The sequence below is a fragment of the Coffea arabica genome, chromosome 7c (assembly GCF_036785885.1).
Source record: "Coffea arabica cultivar ET-39 chromosome 7c, Coffea Arabica ET-39 HiFi, whole genome shotgun sequence".
Taxonomy (NCBI): domain Eukaryota; kingdom Viridiplantae; phylum Streptophyta; class Magnoliopsida; order Gentianales; family Rubiaceae; genus Coffea; species Coffea arabica.
In genome coordinates, this window is record NC_092322.1 from 25,765,272 (window position 1) to 25,779,950 (window position 14,679).

Genomic DNA, 14,679 nt, shown 5'->3' on the forward strand with positions numbered 1-14,679 from the left:
TTTATTATTGTTATTTTTTTATTTTGTATGAGAATCATGGTTTGATCATGGTATGATGGCTGGTAATGGTGTAAAATGAAGCTTGTATATGTTAGTTGAAGTTGGTTGCGGAAAATTTCTGGTTTGATACGAAATTCTAGGTTTAGGGTTTACATTTGCCCTGTTCTGACCAGATTTATTCAAGCATACTAGAGGCCGAATCAGGTTTAGGTTAAAACATGAAAGTTGTAGCAAATGATGTTAACTAGCGGCATGCAAAATTTCAGATTGATCCAAGCACTGTAGCATGTGAAATGACCGAAATACCCTTGACTGTCCATGAACCCTGTTCCGCACCCAGATTTCTGTTTTCGTGGAAATTTCCATTTTTGACCATGAAAATGCATGATTTGGCCTTGGAGGTCTCTGTAAGAAATGTAGGTTTATGTCTTGGCTTCGAAACGCCGTAAGATTCGTTTCAATCCGATAAGGATAGCTTCAGTTATGGATATTGTGCCGAAAGGTGTTAAACGAAACGTTTTACGTTAATTGCGATCGTTGCGGAAAATTTACGCTTGAGGGAATGAATTCCGGTTTCTAGGGTTTAATTGGGGGTTTTTCTAATGGTGGCTCTTAAGCTTCTAATTAGCTTTGATTGAAGGATATTGTGGCCTAATTGGATATATTTTATTGCTTATTAACCGTATGTGTGATTGGTAATATATTGTAGGTTGGAAATGAAGCATTTATGGGGAAATGCTGTCCGAACTTTGAGAATGTATGATTGCTTTGAGTTGTGATTTAGGGCTTGGACTCGGGCAAGGTAATGATATATGATGGATGGTTTCTGATCCGTGGAGGTGAGTCACCCTAAACTGTTTCCAAAATACTTTTGAAATGTTTCTTGCATTATTTACTCGACTGCATATCATGTGTGCGTGCATGTGAGTTCATGACATGATTTTGCTTAAATGAGTTCTTGAGGAGTCTTGAGCTGAACACCAACGTCTCCACTCCTGTTTATTGTTCATGACATGATTTGGAGCACCAACGTTGCTCCCCCTTATTGTTTAACGTTAAGTAATCTATTTGAGCGTTGGGTGTTTAAGTACAATGACTTCACTGGCTCATGAGAGCAATAAACATACATTTAATTACTGATTCATGACATCATTGAAATGAACGATTGTGAAATATATTTGATTACTGATTTTATTGGTTACTCACTGAGCTTTTAGCTCACCCCAAAACTATTTTATTCCCCTCCACAGGGCTCGTGGCGAAGGAAAGGCTTGTAGTACTTATTCTCGTGGCTGGATGGCTTATATCTTGTACAGTTTAGATTTGGAATTGAAGTGGATGTTTGTGTACTTTGAATTTTGAACTTTCTCTTGTATAGTAGTTGGTATCAAGGATCGCATGGATGTATGAAGCGGAAACTAATTTTAAGCGTGGACGCTTCGTTTATGACATGTAATTATTGGAGAATTTGATGTATATTTGAGACTTATATTATAATTTATTTGAGGACTGTAGTGAACGACTGAGTCCCGGCGAGAGTTGGGCAGGCGGTCCGCCGAACCCTTTGGTTCGCCTTAGGGGAAGGTGGGGCTGTCACAAAGATACAACTTACTACATAAAACTTTCACTACACATAGTCCAATAATTACAACTATTTCAGGCAAAGCATCACCAATTGTTGACTTTGACTATTACAGCAAATTCACCATCGTGGAATTCATTTGTCTTGGACAGTTCCTCACTTGATGTCCAAGTCGGCCGCATCTAAAGCATGCACCAGTTTTCAAATAATATAATCCAGTATGAATTTTGTTACATGTTTTACACTTAGCAGCTATGCATCTCTTCTTGAAGTGTCCATTCTTTCTTTTCTCCGTCCCTTTATCCCTCCTAGCAAGTTCATTTTCACTAATCGCTTTACATTTCACTTTAGTATTGCAGGAACTTCCTTCACCCCTTTTAACTGATTACTAGGAATGCCTTGAGATGCTACTTGACTAGGCGAATACACTAATTTAAACTTATTCCGCATCTCTTCCGAGATCCTTTCGTATTTCTTTTCAATTCTATGTTCTTGTGCAGCGGTTCAATTTTCTCTGTATATTCTTGTTTCCATCGTCCTTTCCAGTGGTCAGCCAATATCTTTTGGAACTCTACTTCCTTTCGAAGAATCTATTTCCTTATGCATCTCAGCCAAAGTTGTCATCTCACTATTTCACTTATACTCAAATAATAGCCTACCGGGCAAATCAAAGAATCACAATAAGTAGCTAATTACAATTGGAAACTCTAGTCATATATCTTTTAAGTTCATTTACTCCCAATCCAACTATGAAAGATTAAACTTAGCTATTCTTAAATGAGATAGACGAGAAAGTAGAGCATAGGTAGGGCAATACCTCAAGATACTATGCCACTTATTACTATTCCGAGGTCTTAACACAAGGGGTACCATTATCACTTATGTTAGGAGTGTGAATCGAAATCGAAATCGATAATTCAAAACTTTGAAATCGAGATTTTTTTTGAATTTTGGTATCAGAATATTCAATCGATTTCGATTTCGAATTCACCAATTCCGAATTCAATTCGAAATTCGGTAAATTTCGATTTCACCGAATTCATGAATATAAAAATTATTATTATTATTATATAAATATTATATTACATATATTTTAAAAAAAATATTATATATATGTGAAAATGAAATTGAAATCGAAATCGAAATTTCGATTTCACCAAATTCATGAATGTAAAAATTATTATTATAATATAAATATTATATTATATATATATGAAAAACAAATTTGAAATCGAATTAGGAATTTTGAATTCCGATTTCGATTTCAATTTCGAATTGTGAATTCGAAATCGGAATTTTCGATTTCAAAAATCTCATTATCGAATTCGACCCGAATTCAACCAATTCGAAATCGGATATTCCGATTTCCATTCCGAATTACCGAATTCAAAATTTCGAGGTAAATCGGAATTTTCGATTTTGCACACCCCTAACTTATGCACAAGCGAAACCCTAAAGTATATTTCGTACATCAAAAGTTTCACACCCTACCTCAAGTTTTGGCATATAGGTATAGAACCCTAATCCTTCTTCTCAAAATTTCTATACATAGTTCCAAAACTTTCAATCTCAGATGATAATAATCAAAACCAAGTCCATACTTTGACATAAATTAATAGGTATCAAGGAAGTATAGGCAAGGGCAGTTCATCAAGAACCAAACTACGGGCCTGTTTGGAAGCTAGTTTTTTGGACAAGTTTTTTACCTACAAGTTTTTTAACAACTTTTGCTACAGGAACCCAAAAAAACCTTCTCAAAATTTTTTACCTACACACTTCAAAATACCCAAAACACACAAAAAAAAATTCAACACACAAAAAAATTCCCTTTCCTTTTTTTCTTCTTCCACTCAAATCCCAACCCACCACCACCGCGGGTGTCGACCCGTTTCGTCCCCCAAAACACGGAGATGTGCCTGGCTTGTTGATGGCTATGAAGAAGGCGCACGTTGGAGAAAGGGCAGGGGGGAGGGGTCGCACTGGGTCGGGTTGGGGAAAGGGTGGGGGGTAGCGCCTGGGTCGGGAAAGGGCAGGTGGTAACGGGGAGGGAGGAAAGGGCAGGGGGAAGGGGTCCCTGGCAGAGAGGGGTGGCGGGAGTGAGGGAGTCACGCTGGGGAAAGGGCAGGGGGTGGCGGGGGGGAAAGGGTCGCGGGGGCAGAGGGGGGTGGCAAGGGGAGGGGGTCGCTGGCAGAGATGGGTGGCGGGGAGAGGGAGTTGCGCTGGGGAAGGGCAGGGGGTGGCAAGGCAGAGGGAGAAGGGACACAGGAGGTGGCGGGGTAGAGGGGGTGGCGGGGGAGGGAGTAGGAGGGCAGTGGGGAGGAGAAGGGGAAAGGGAGGAAAGGGGGTGGCGGGCGGTGAGTTGGTACCTGGGAGGAATGCCTCAGAGAGGAAAGGAAGAAAGAAGAAGAAGAAAAAGGAAGAAGAAGAGAAGAGAGAAAAGAAAAGAAAAAGGAAAGAAAGAAAAAGAAAAAGAAAGAGAAAGAAAAAAGGAAAGAAAAAAAGAAAAGGAAAAAAAATTTCACTTTACAAAAACTTCTATAAAATTTTTCACTTTACATAAACTTTTACAAAAAAAAATTTTTACCTTACAAAAAATTCTATAAAATTTTTTCAAAAACTTCTACAGTACACTGCAGTAAAGTTTTAGACAAACTCCCAAAAAACTCAAGTTCCAAACAGGCCTCTAATATCACAAGAGTAGTAGACATGTGAGGACTCGCAAATTTCTCATATTTTTCTCAAAAATGCCCTTTTATTTGGAAATTATTATTTATTAAAGCCCTACTACCCAATTATACCACAATAAGTGTAAATAAACCTAGAAAGTAGGGTTTCACTTTTGGTTTCAAGATTGGAGCAAAATTAGGGTTTTCGTGATTTTCCGCCGGATGAATTTTCGGTACAGAGTAAGGACCAAATTTGGTGATTAAAAGTGACTCTTAAGTGAGAAATATTATGTGATTAGGAGCAATGATAAAAAGTTAGTGAATAGGAAGTAAAAACCCTAGTACGTGTGATTTAAGGAAAAACGGCGCGAACCGACAGGTACCGCGCACCACCGATTGAACGCACCACTTGACCGTCATTTTTTATATACTTAATCTCTTTAATATTAGAGCCAAACATCAGCTATAAAGCTGAGCAAGCTGGCCGAATTTTTTGACCAAAAACAACAAGGAAAAGGAAAAAATTAAGAACCAATCTTGAAGCAACAAGTGGTAGTCTTCCCTTGGTTGGTTGACTAATGAATTTACATCATATTTATCCCTAAAACCAACTCCAAAGCTCTTCATTTCTGCACCATCACAGCTGAGAGAGAGAGAGAAAAGGGAGAGCAAGAAAAACAACCATTTCATCTTGAGTTTGATCAACCAAGTGAGAAAGAAAGGAAACTAAACCGATCAAAGAGTGAGTTGTGAGTTGGGAAGCTAGGGGAACTAAAAATTTCCAAAGGAGGTGGAGTATCACTCTTCCAAGCTTTGTCTTTGAGGTATAAGATCTGATCATGGTTCTTGTTCTTTTAAATTTTGGTTTAAGATGTTATCTAGTTCATGTTTTGGCTTGATTACAAGATATGCAAGTTGTGGTGATAATTTTGGATGATATATGCAAGTTAGGGTTTAATAAATTTCTGCATAAACTTGTTGTATAGTTAGTATATGTTGTATATAAGATTATATAAGGGGCTTTGGTAGTGTTGGAAGCTAGAAAATAAATAGATTGTCAAGAAATCCCAAAAACTTCAGATTTCGGGAATTTTATGTTTACATTCTGCCCGGTTTTAGTACTCATAGTTAAAGGCCGAATTAGGCTTGGCCTAAAACATGAAAGTTATATAGAATGGTATTATATAGGTGCCTACAAAATTTCAGCTCAATCAGAGTAACGTAGCCTGTGAAAAGACTAAAATACCCTCATTGCCCTAGGTTAAATTCCAGTGTTCCGCGTGGACAGTTTAGTCTTTTTGGTTGTGTTTATTCACTATTATCCGTTCGGATTTAGTCATTTTCCAAAACATGAAAGTTTTATTACTGTGTCTTAGCTTTTAAACGCCTCCAAGAACACTTTAAACGAACCTTGGTAGCCTAAGATATGACCATTCTAGTGCAGTGCAGTTAATTAACCGTATAGTTGGAAGTTGGCTCTGTAATTTGGGAATTTGACCAAGTTACGCTGGAAATTACACTAAGTGATCTTCATAAACATTGTAGCCCTATGTCTTATCTTCGAAACAGTGTAAGTTGCATCTCAATTCGATAAGCATAGTATCAGTTGTGTCATTTCCGTAAAAACACGTCAAACCTGTCTTTTGCTAGGTTACAATTCCGCACTTGTTATCACTTTGATTTTTGGTCTTATGTTGTTATGAGCCTATGGAACGGCTATTTAATTGAATCTATGATATGTATGACTTTGGGGTTGAATGAGAAAAATAATAAAGCCAAAATGGCTGAAAAATTAGGTAAACACAAAGGGCATGCTGCCCAAATTCACGTTCGAAGACTAGAGAGATACACTTACGACTTGGGTAAGGTTGACAAACGAATATCACTTAAACCATCTAGGAATTTTGCTACTTTGGTTATCGAGGGTTATACGTTAGAACCTATCCGAACTTGTACCCCTAGGGAAGGTGGTATTAATCACTATAAATCTGTTTTCCTTGCACTTTCGACTTAAAAGTTATTTCCAAGTATAATTGATTCCAAAGTTTACCATTTGAAAAGCGAGCGAGTGATCTACAGATATTTTCCAAACAAATTTCAATTTCTTGATTATTATTGAACGAAACGTCTAAGTTTCGAACCTTACATGATTTTCCAAGTTCTTAAGCAACTTTTTATCACAGATCTGGACTCCAAGCTAGGAGTATCATCTGGACGAGACCACTAAAAACACTATACTTGTTTTAGTGAGTGCTTTCAAATATCGAATTGCACTTAATACTTGTATTTGATACGTGACCAATGTGATTACATGTTATATACGTGAAATTTTAGGGCAAGAGTATACTTTATCGCACTTACCCTAATCAAAATTGCTATTGTTCCATGATTTCACTTGAAATGCTATACTTGCATACAAATTTCGTCTTGTCTGGAATTCCAGAAACCCTGAGGCTAGTTAATCGAGTCGAGCCGGCAAGGGCCTAGTCGATTAGATAACGAACCCTGGGTAACTAGTAATGTCGAGTGGAGTGTATCTCCTCGGCAGAACGGTATACTCGAGTATTACCACCCGTGTCTCGTGTGGCGTGCGGGCCTGGCGTGAAGTGGGGTATTATTTTTGGACTAGTTATTACTTGAAAGTTGACGGAATGTCAACTACCGACCGATCAAGCTGGAATGGAACCGAGAGATGAGTTACTGTATCCTTATATGTGAACGTGAACTTGATATTTCTTGACTAGTTGAAGTAATATTTCTCTGATATAACTTGTTTGCTCGCTGTTTTACTATTACTCTGCTATTACTTGGGTTGTTGACCAATTTGATATTTGAAATTTCACTGAGATTTGGCTTACCCCGTTAGTTTTGTTTTCCTTACAGGGGTACAAACGAGGCGTGAGACGTGTAAAGGCTAGCGTAGTCTAGTTGTTTGACTTTTGACTTTTGTCTTGTACTCGCGCTATTCCTCGAGTAGAATGTTTTGTATTTGATTTGTATACGCTCTGAACTAGTTGGGTATATTGAGACTTTGTACCTTGATTCGTATTAATGTAAATTATAAGTTTGAACTGTGAATGTTATTTATTATACAGGTGATACGAGTGAGTATGTGAGTGAGTCCTGGCGAGAGTTGGGCAGGCGGTCCGCCGAACCTTTTGATACGCCTTAGGGGGAGGTGGGGTCGTCACAGGTGGTATCAGAGCCTAGGTTGTGAATTGATCTAGGCAGATTGAGTGCTTGATATGATAGACTAGGGTTTTATTCTTGAGCTTATCCTTTAGCCTTGTTTTTTATGTGTCGTGTACTTACTGTTGCCATGTTACTTGTAAACCTAGGTTATGGCGGGTACCAATGCCTCTGGGAGTGCTGGACCGTCCCAGCCTGTGCCTATTGACGTACCGACCGATGTAGTCCCTGACGCGCCTACGGACGCTCCTATCGACGAGCCACATCTGGAGGGGCCCGTTTGCCGTGTGATTACATATCAGAAGAGTCCTGGTGGGCCAGTGCAGCGATGGTCCCCAGCGCGCAAGATCCGGCGCTGCGACTGCTGGAAGACCTACTCCTACCCCGATCGGGTAGTGCTCGCTGTGGACGACGAGCGGAGACGATTGGCTAGCGCCAATCGAAGGTGCCAGACGGAGATTGAGCGTCTCCGAGCTACTCTCCGAGATCAAGGGGCTAGGATCCAAGAGCTGGAGGCCTCGGTATTGGAGGAGCAGCAGCGGACGGATGCCTTCCGCGAGCAGGCTCAGGCGACGACTGGACGTCTGATGCGAGTGGTTGCGGATATTAGAGACCGGACTGGCCACATCTTGACCAAGTGCGAGGCCCTAGTGGACGATGTGCTTCAGGACTTGGCTGGAGAGGGCCAAGCGCCTGTAGTTCCTGGTGCTCCTAGGGAGGATCCTGAGGAGGACCCAGAGAAGGAGCCGAGTGCATCCTCGGAGTCGGTTGGGTTGGCGTCTAGCCGAATGACTTGTTAGAGTTGAGAGGGTTTCTTTTGTGGGATAGTTAGGAACATAGTAGGACGATACGTTTTCTTTTGTTTTGGACTTAGACGTGTCATGGTGGATGTAAATAGGGTCTCTTTTGTTCTATGTTCCTGGGCTAGTAGAGCCTCTGACTTGCTTAAGTTGGCATGTATATATGACTTGTTTGCTATGTATATAAAGTACTTGTTTATTACGTGTTTATTTGCCTCTATTTATCCTTTTGCAACGTACCATACGAGCTATACCTTACCTTGTTTATATGTTTATAGTTGCTTAACTCTCAAAACATGGAGGGTAGAAGAAGTCAAACCAAAGGAACTAACCGAGGACACGGTCCTAGCCGAGGCCGTGGGAGTAGACAGGCACAGGAACCAGTGCTAGAACCGAGAGAGGAGAGAGAGGCAACAATTGAGCCACAACCTGAACCCCAGGCTGCAGGGGGAGATCAAGTGGCAACCGCCATCCAGCAAATGACCAATATTTTGGCCCGGTTAGTGGAACAACAGGGTCAAACCCCTGTAAATCAACCTAGGGACCCTGATAATGGGCAAGATAGGGTCTTAGAGAGATTCCAGAAATTCTCTCCACCCAAGTTCTTAGGAGGACCAGACCCGGATGGGGCCGAGAAATGGCTGGAGGCCATGGTTAATATTTTTGCTGCCTTAAACTATACAAAGGAAAGGCAAGTGCAATTTGCTGTTTTCCAATTCGAGGGGCCAGCTAGGGCTTGGTGGAACGTAGTGAGGGCCAAGTGGGAGAGAGAGGCGACTGCATGGACCTGATTAAACTTCGTACGGGAGTTTAACGAGAAATATCTTCCACCCATCATCCAGGAGAAGCGAGAGGACGATTTAATTAAACTCCGCCAGGGAACGATGAGTGTAACTGAGTATGAGACTCAGTTTACAAAGTTGTCCAAATTTGCTCCTGAACTGATAGCTATGGAGCAAAGAAAAGTACGAAGGTTTGTGCAATGGCTAAATATGGAGTTACAAGAAGCCTTAACGGCAGCTCAAATTAATACGTTTACGGAGGTACTGGAGAAGACCCAAAGGATAGAGACTGCTAGGGCGCACATGAGGAATTTTCACGCTAAACGGAAAGGGGCACCTAGTGGAGCCCAAGGGTCAGTGCGAGGTGATCGGAGCATGCCACCTGCTAAATCCGGTCGTGGGGCTGGAGATGGACGGTTTTCGAGCACATCTAGGGGAAGTGCTTCGAGAGGTGGTGCCCAGAGGGGAGGCCAAAGTGGTAGGGGTCAAGGTAGAGGTATTCCCCAGGGAGGCCAAACCTCCACTCCCCGAGTAACGTGTGGATATTGTGGGAAACCAAACCACACAAAGGATGAGTGCTGGAAAAAGGCTCGGAAGTGCCTAAGATACGGAAGTGTGGATCACCAAATAAGCAACCGCCCGTTGATTAGTGATACCCAGTCTAGGTCAAACGCAAAGCCGACCAATGCTGGAGGGACCAGGTCGAGAGTACCGGCCAGAGTATATTCGCTGGATCAACAAACCGTACCTGAACCAACGGAGGTGGTAGAAGGTACAATCCCTGTTTTCACCGGTTAGCCAAAATTTTGATAGACCCCGGTGCTACTCACTCTTTTGTTAATCCTGCATTTATGTTTGGAATTGACTTGAAAATTGAAAGGTTACCTTATGACTTAGAGGTAAAAACACCTACGGGTAATCAAATTTTACTTGCGAATAAGGTATATAAGAATTGTGACATTTGGGTCAGCGAGCGGAAATTGGTAGTTGACCTCATTAGTCTAGCCATTAAGGGGTATGATATTATTCTAGGTATGGATTGGCTAGCTCACTATCATACTCGGGTAGATTGTAGGATGAAAGTGGTCGAATTTTATATACCGGGGGAGGCAACTCTAAAGTTAGACGTGAAGGGTATGATAGCCTCTTCTGCGCTTATTTCGGGAATAAGGGTTAGGAAATTGCTGAGTCGTGGGGCACACGGTTATTTAGCTTTTCTGATTAACACTCCGAGAGAAAAGATTAAGTTGGAGGACATGTCGGTAATCAGTGAATATCCGGACGTATTTCCGGAGGAGTTGGAGTTTCTGCCACCCGAAAGGGAGATTGAATTTAAGGTTGATCTAGTACCTGGAACTACGCCTATTTCGAAAACCCCTTATCGTATGGCACCTGCTGAGCTTAAGGAGTTAAAGGTGCAATTACAAGACTTGCTAGAACGGGGGTTCATACATGAGAGCGTGTCGTCGTGGGGAGCTCCAGTGTTATTTGTTAAAAAGAAGGACAGGAGTTTGAGGTTATGTATTGATTATCGAGGGCTGAATGCAGTAACTATTAAAAATAAATATCTTTTGCCCCACATCGATGAGTTGTTTTATCAGTTACAAGGGGCTGTGGTGTTTTTTAAGTTGGACCTGCGACAAGGGTACTATCAATTGAGAATTAGAAAGGAGGGTGTGCCGAAAACGGCGTTTAACACTCGATATGGACATTTTGAATTCGCAGTAATGCCTTTTGGCTTAACCAATGCCCTAGCGGCATTCATGGATTTAATGCATCGAGTGTTCAAACCTTACTTGGATAGATTTGTAGTGGTATTCATTGATGATATCTTAGTGTATTCGAAGTCAAGGGAGGAGCATGAACAACATTTACGGATAGTGCTGCAAACCCTAAGAGAGCACCAACTGTTCGCTAAGTTCAGTAAGTGTGAATTTTGGTTGGAAAAAGTGGCATTTCTAGGTCACATAATTTCAAAAGATGGGCTTGCTGTAGACCCGACGAAAGTAGAAGCTGTGGCCAAATGGAAGCGGCCATAAAATTCCACAGAGGTGCGAAGTTTCCTAGGTCTAGCAGGGTACTACCGTCGATTTATAAAGAATTTCTTAAAAATTGCGGGACCCTTGACTAACTTGACCAAGAAACAAGGAAAGTATATTTGGGATGTTAAGTGCAAGAGTAGTTTCCAAGAGCTTAAGAAACAATTGACTAGGGCTCCAGTTTTAGCTTTGCCCAGTGGGAACGATAGCTACACGGTTTATACCGATGCTTCAAAAGAGGGGCTAGGGTGCGTGTTGATGCAAAATAGGAATGTGATTGCCTATGCATCTCGGAAGTTAAAACCTCATGAGCTAAACTATCCAACCCATGACTTGGAGCTTGCAGCTGTTGTGTTTGATTTGAAAAAATGGCGACATTATCTCTATGGTGTAACTTTCGAGGTCTATACGGATCATAAGAGTCTTAAGTATCTGTTTTCTCAGAAGGAGCTAAATCTAAGACAACGTCTGTGGGTAGAGTTCTTAGAAGATTATGACTGTACAATTAACTACCACCCTGGAAAAGCCAACATTGTAGCAGATGCTTTAAGCCGAAAGACTCAACTAGCAAGTTCTATGGTGAGAGAGTGGAGCCTGTTGGAAGACGTATGTGAGTGGAGATCTCGTCTGGAACCAAAGAAAGTGATTTTTGGGAATATTGAGGTGAAGTCGACACTGATGGAGCGGATCAAAGAGGGCCAAGTGAAGGACCCAATTGTGCAAAAGTGGGTGGAAAGGGTGAAGAAAGGGGAGTTGCCTAACTTTAACTTAGGTACTGATGGAATCTTGAAGTTCCGAAATCATATCGTGGTACCTAGGAATGAGGAGTTAAAGAGACAAATTTTGGAGGAATCTCACCGCTCTAGGTATACGGTGCACCCAGGAAATAATAAGATGTACCAAGATCTTAAAAGTCTGTATTGGTGGGAGAATATAAAGGCGGAGATTGCCCAGTTTGTGCAAAAGTGTCTCACGTGCCAACAGGTAAAAGCTGAACATCAAAAGCCGTCAGGTCTGTTACAGCCTTTAGAGATCCCTGAATGGAAATGGGAGCACATAACGATGGATTTTGTATCAGGGTTGCCACGAACACAAAAGGGGTATGATGCAATTTGGGTGATAGTAGATCGATTAACCAAGACCGCGCATTTTCTACCAGTAAATATGAAATATTCTTTGGAGAAACTTGCTAAACTTTATATGGATGAAGTGGTGAGACTACATGGGGTACCAGTGAGCATTGTATCCGATAGAGACCCTAGATTTGTATCCCGACTCTGGTAGAAATTGCAAGAGGCTCTAGGAACTAAGTTGAACTATAGTACAGCATATCATCCGCAAACTGATGGACAATCTGAAAGAACCATTCAAACTCTTGAGGATATGCTGAGAGCCTGTATTGTGGATTTTAGAGGAAGTTGGAGTCAATACTTAACCTTGGTTGAATTTGCTTACAACAATAGTTATCATTCCTCTTCAAATGGTCCCATATGAAGCCTTGTATGGACGACAATGTCGATCCCCAATCCATTGGGATGAAGTAGGAGAGAGAAAAATTATAGATCCGACCACAATACCATGGGTTGAGAAAGCTTATGAAAGGGTAAAGATGATTCGCCAGAGACTGCAAACGGCTCAAAGTCGACAGAAAAGTTATGCCGATCATCGGAGAAAGGATTTGGAGTTTGAGATAGGGGATAAAGTGTTTCTTCGAATTACCCCGTTGAAAGGAAAGATTCGAGCAGGAAAAGGGAAAAAGTTGCAACCAAGATATATAGGACCTTTCAATGTACTCCAGCGAATAGGAAAGGTGCCTTATCGACCTGAGTTACCCGCTAGTTTGTCTAGGATCCATGACGTTTTCCATGTTTCTTTGCTTAAGAAATACCATCCGGATCCGACTCACGTTTTGCCACCCGAAGAGGTTGAACTCGACGAGTCCTTAACCTATGAAGAGCGACCCGTTCAAATATTGGATCGGAAGGTGAAGGATCTGAGAAACAAGCAGATTCCTTTAGTACATGTTCTTTGGAAGCATCATGAAGTGGAAGAAGCGACCTGGGAGCTAGAAAAGGACATGCAAGAGAAATATCCCGACCTGTTTGCGACGAAAGATATGAATTTCGAGGTCGAAATTCTTTTAAGGGGGAGAGAGTGTGAGGACTCGCAAATTTCTCATATTTTTCTCAAAAATGCCATTTTATTTAGAAATTATTATTTATTAAAGCCCTACAACCCAATTATTCCACAATAAGTGTAAATAAAACTAGAAAGTAGGGTTTCACTATCGGTTTCAAGATTGGAGCAAAATTAGGGTTTTCGCGATTTTCCGCCGGATGAATTTTCGGTACAGAGCAAGGATCAAATTTGGTGATTAAAAGTGACTTTTAAATGAGAAATAATATGTGATTAGGAGCAATGATGAAAAGTTAGTGAATAGGAAGTAAAAACCCTAGTACGTGTGATTTAAGGAAAAACGGCGCGAACCGACGGGTGGCGCGCACCACCGATTGAACGCACCACTTGACCATCATTTTTTATATACTTAATCTCTTTAATATTAGAGCCAAACATCAGCTATAAAGCTGAGCAAGCTGGCCGAATGTTTTGACCAAAAACAACAAGGAAAAGGAAAAAATTAAGAACCAATCTTGAAGCAACAAATAGTAGTCTTCCCTTGGTTGGTTGACTAATGAATTTACATCATATTTATCCCTAAAATCAACTCCAAAGCTCTTCATTTCTGCACCATCACAGCCGAGAGAGAGAGAGAGAAAAGGGAGAGCAAGAAAACCAAGAAAAACAACCATTTCATCTTGAGTTTGATCAACCAAGTGAGAAAGAAAGGAAACTAAATCGATCAAAGAGTGAGTTGTGAGTTGGGAAGCTAGGGGAACTAAAAATTTCCAAAGGAGGTGGAGTATCACTCTTCCAAGCTTTGTCTTTGAGGTATAAGATCTGATCATGGTTCTTGTTCTTTTAAATTTTGGTTTAAGATGTTATCTAGTTCATGTTTTGGCTTGATTACGAGATATGCAAGTTGTGGTGATAATTTTGGATGATATATGCAAGTTAGGGTTTAATAAATTTCTGCCTAAACTTGTTGTATAGTTAGTATATGTTGTATATAAGATTATATAAGGGGCTTTGGTAGTGTTGGAAGCAAGAAAATAAATAGATTGTCATGAAATCCCAAAAACTTCAGATTTCTGGAATTTTATGTTTACATTCTGCCCGGTTTTAGTACTCATAGTTAGAGGCCGAATTAGGCTTGGCCTAAAACATGAAAGTTGTATATAATGGTATTTTATAGGAGCCTACAAAATTTCAGCTCAATCGGAGCAATGTAGCCTATGAAAAGACTAAAATACCCTCACTGCCCTAAGTTAAATTCCAGTGTTCCGCGTGGACAGTTTAGTCTTTTTGGTTGTGTTTATTCACTACGATCCGTTCGGATTTAGTCATTTTCCAAAACATAAAAGTTTTAGTACTCTGTCTTAGCTTTTAAATGCTTCCAAGAACACCTTAAACAGACCTTGGTAGCCTGAGATATGACCACTCCAGTGCAGTGCAGTTAATTAGCCGTATATTTGGAAGTTGGCTCTGTAATTTGGGAATTTG